Source organism: Ictidomys tridecemlineatus, chromosome 2, assembly GCF_052094955.1.
Source record: "Ictidomys tridecemlineatus isolate mIctTri1 chromosome 2, mIctTri1.hap1, whole genome shotgun sequence".
Classification (NCBI taxonomy): domain Eukaryota; kingdom Metazoa; phylum Chordata; class Mammalia; order Rodentia; family Sciuridae; genus Ictidomys; species Ictidomys tridecemlineatus.
The window spans coordinates 130,422,688-130,427,469 of record NC_135478.1 but is presented as its reverse complement, the minus strand read 5'-3'; positions in this window follow the sequence as shown (position 1 = coordinate 130,427,469).

The following is a 4,782-nucleotide window of genomic DNA, read 5'->3' as shown; positions in this document are numbered from 1 at the left end:
CCTATAAATTGGTACAATAATGAAGTGTCAATTAAAAATTAAATTTTAGCTTTTCTTTATGAGAGTGACACTATTGTAGGTGTGACAATGCCACCATAGTCATGGCTTTTAAAAATACTAAAAGGATACCCACAAAACAAGAGATGGCAAGCCACAGAATTAGAATCACCCTCACCAACCCCAACATGAAATCTCTGGAGAAGGTGAGTACTGACTAGATCAGCAGCACAAAAGGAAAGACCCTCAAACTGAAAGGACCCCATTCACCTATCTACCCAAACTTTGAAAATTGCTACAAGCAGAACACCTTTTGGTGAAAGTTGTAAGACATGGGATTGGTTCCAGGTGAGAACCAACAAGCAACTCATTGACTCAAAGTCTTTCTGAGACTTTGAAACACATAACTTCCATCACATTGGAGTGGAAGTTAAAGTCACCATTGCAGATGCCTAACTCAACTACTTTAAAATATTCATTATCAATTATTAAAAAATAAATGAATAAATAAAAACAAATAAAAATACAGATTTTTAAATTAAAAATAAATTGTGAAATACCTAAGTGGAAATGTAAGAAAACAGCACTAACAAATTGTGGAGGTCACAACTGCAGGAAGCAGCCATTGCCCAAAAGGCAGGGGAGAGAACGACAAGAGGCTGAAATTAGTAAAACTCAAAAGCTTGGGAGAAGGCTTACTCTGGTGGAACCCAAACTTCTGAAAAGAGCCCACCAGATGCTGGTTCTGGAAGAACAGAAGGCTGCATTCAGCTACTTCTGCAGGTAGGAACCTCTCTGGGAGAGATACATTGCTGGGGGATTCTCACAGCAGCAGGAAGCACAGGAAACAGGGCAGGGAGGAAGCAGGAAATCTCTCCTAGTGCCCTTAGAACTCCTATCCTTGCTAGAGCCTCACAGGGAGCAGATGGCAAAGCAGTACTATGGTTTTCAGGTTGGTCAAAAGGTACAAAATTTCAGTTATACAGTAGGAATAAGTTCAAGAGATATATTGTACAACATGAAGACTATAGTTGAAAACAGTATATTGTAGTCTCAAAAATCACTAAAAAAGTAAATTATAAATTGTTCCTACAAAAACATTTAGTAGGTGAGGTAATAGATATGCTAATTATTAAGTTCAACGTAGCCTTCCCCAAGTGTATACTTATTACTAAGCAGCATTATGTTGTATAATACAAACATATGCATTTTTGTCAAGTACAAATGTAAAGTAGGATAAAGTTTCTTTTCAATATTAATATAGTTTATTTGTGTAATAATTTGATACTACTTTCAATAATTATTAGTTCTTTGTAATAGCACACTGACAATCTTTTTAATTCCTAATTAATGCTGAGTAAATAAAACCATGGGAATGTTTCTTTTAGTCAGACAGAACAAAGCACTTTTTCCTATGAATTGTTTTTTCAGAGAAGCAGCAATTTTTGACCAAATATTTTTATTCAAAGTTGTAGTCAAGCAGCTTCATAGTACAGAGGAAAATTGCACCACAGAATGAGGTCATCGTGCACACTGAATGGTTACTACTTGGATATTCACTAACAAACCACACACAAAGGGGGGGTGGGTGGAGAGGGAGAGAGAGAGAGAAACTTTCCTTAACTAGAAAGAGGTCATTTCCATTACCACTCTCCAGGCTTTAGAAGTTGAGGCATTGTAGGGCTCTATTAATCTCTCAACATTTAAGCAGAATTGATAAGATATTTTTTGCAAGAGTTTTTAAGATTCTTATAAAGTTATGTTGCAAGACATTAAAAATATAACATTTACAATTTAATTTTTAATATTGCCTCAAAGATCCAATACAACAGAGAATAAAATATATACAAATACATACAGATATACATATATTTAAAACATAAAATGAGTTGTTACTCATTTAAATAAGCATATTGAAGTGCATAAAAATGTGACAGCATCCTTATACAAAATGGCAGAAGATATCAATTCAGCAAGCAATTTTATTTTAAATATGTATTCTCACTAATAATATTTCAAATTAATAAATTTTATTTTCTTTCATTTTATAAACACTTTAAGTAGTAACTGCAACCATAATGATTAGTTATGGCAATACTTAAATTCTGGAAGATATGGTGACATTAATACATATTTATGTTTATGATGGAAATTTAATGTGATGATCATATTCTCAAAAATATAACAAAAAAGTTAAAATCCTCCATTACAACATTCTCTAGTCTTCCAGATCTTCTGACTATGCAATGCTATGCTTAGAAATCTTTTCTTAAAGACCTATTACAAAGAAGTAAAAGCATATTTCAAACGTCATCTAAACAGGACAAAAGATACAGGAAATCTTAAATATTCTGTAATCAATTCCAGTATTCTGATGAAACGAGGCATTTCCAAAGAGAATCCTCCCTGAATAGATCCTCAGTATATTCATTGTGACCACTGAATCAAATTGCTATATCTCCTCTACAACTCTGAAATTATTTTTGTATCTACACAAAAACAGAAAGAAAATATAAGAACAGGTTTGTTAAGATAGTGGTAGTTTGTGCCTTATTTTATTCTCCAATATGTATCATAGTGATCTTAAACAAAACTTTAGTGTGGAAAAGAAGCCAGAGCATACATCCTGCTGAGGTATGTGCTATCCAGGTATGACATGCCTCCTAGACCCAAGATAAAATCCTTTAGGCTGGAAGCTTATGACAGCTAGTGGCTTTTCAGTGGGGGAAGCACATTTCCTTTTAAACCTGCACAAATTCTTCAGTCAAGTGATTTAATTAGAGCTTGCTTTTCCAAAATTGCTTGTGTAGAAATCCACAAAGTTTATAATGCAAGCCAGGAAATTGATTCAAACACAGATTGTTCTGGTAGGCGCCAATAAAAGTTCCTGTCCCGAATCACAAGGTTTAACGCTGTACAGAAGTGGTGCCACAAAGTCTGAGAAAAGACAGCCCCATTTTATTAGTAGGATCAAGGACACCACCCTACCTTTATTTAAAGTATTACCATATGTTGTAGATAATATGATAAAACTAAAGCTAAGTCTAGCTTGAACATTAGGCCACTAATAGGAAATAGGAAGCCCAAAGACTCCTTTTCCTAAAATCTTGAAAATTAGTTTTCTAACTGACAAGCACACATGCACCTTTATTTTTGACCACTTAGTACTTCAAAATGTTAGCTCTGTGTTCTCCTGAAACCTTGAAATTTTATTTTCTTTCTTGTTTTTTTTTTTTTTTTTTTTTGCACTGGGGATTAAACCTGGGGATGCTTAACCACTGAGCCACATCCCCAGCCCTTGTTTTTATGTTTTGTTTTGTTTTTTCATTTTGAGACAGAGTCATGCTAAGCTGCTGAGGACCTCACTAAATTGCTAAGACTGGCTTTAAAGTTGTGGTTCTCCTGCCTCAGCCTCCCAAGTCAATGGGATTACTGGCATGCATCACCATGCCCAATTAAAATTTATTTTCAAGATCAGTCTTGGATATATTTTCTTGCTGCAGATCTTTGTGTCTATTGTTTACTATTGGTTATTCAAAGGTTAAGTTTAGAAGATTAATCCCTTTTCTACTTCTCCTCCCCAACCCTGCAGTAAGACCCTTTGCATTAGAATACTGAAGCAGGCAGCAGTAGAAGGTAAATCAGGTGAATTTTCAGTGGCCTGCTACCTAGTGAAATTGACTTTTTTTCTTCCTGGAATTGAGTCATAGTTAAACAGATTATGAACATCAATAATGAGGAGACTTCATCTGCTGCTCAAAAAATGTGGCTGAAGGAACAAAAATAATATGCAAATCAATGACCTTAATTGAATCAATTGTAAACCATATATTCCCCCCAAGTAATCTCTTTGAGCCTAGTCACTCACCTACAAATGAGAGTCGATAAGTATGACTTCAAAGAATTATTTTCAAGCATAAATTCAATTGTAAATATAAAGTAAGGTGTTATTATCCTGGGCTTTTTTTTTTTTTTTTTTGGCCGCACTGCAACTCAAAATTATTTTAAGTCAGAAACTTTAAGCAACCACTCTGGTAGATTTTCCCAGCCTTTTAGTGTGGTGTTACAGGAATGGCATACCTTCAGGGTTCCAATTCTTCCCTGGTCTTTGCACTCATTTCTATTAAAGACAGTGGAAGGTAGGCATCTACAATATGTGAACACCTTTCAGGGGTGACCAGCCAGAAAGGACTGAGCATAGAGTAACAGACACTTCTCTTGCTTATTTTGATGTAAGGTTATCTGACATCTGACCACTTGATATTCCTTATGCTTCATGGTGGAAGGAAGAGTTGGTTTGCCATTTTTTTTGGTCAGTATCCTTGTTGCTTTCATATAGAAGAGAGTTTTCAGAGCTTGCAAAGTGCTTATTGTGTGCTGGGCATGGTGGCAGACATCTGCAATCCCAGCAGCTCTGGAGGTTGAGGCAGGAGGATCTCAAGTTCAAAGCCAGCCTCAGCAAAGTGAAGCGCTAAGCAACTCAGTGAGACCCTGTCTCTAAATAAAGTACGAAAAAGGGCTGGAGATGTTGCTCAGTGGTTAAGTGCCCCTGAGTTCAATCCCTGGTACCAAAACACAAACAAACAAACAAAGTGCTCATTTTTTTATGATGTTTGTGAATGATAATTTTTTCCTAAATGTCACAGATTGGTATGAACATTTAACTAGTCAGTTTGGCCTCAAAGAGCTCTTTTCAGAAACCATGATTCCCCTTCCTCCTTTGACATAAAGGAAGAACTTTAAAAAACTTCAACCCATATGTATTATCAGGTGTTATTTTAGGAA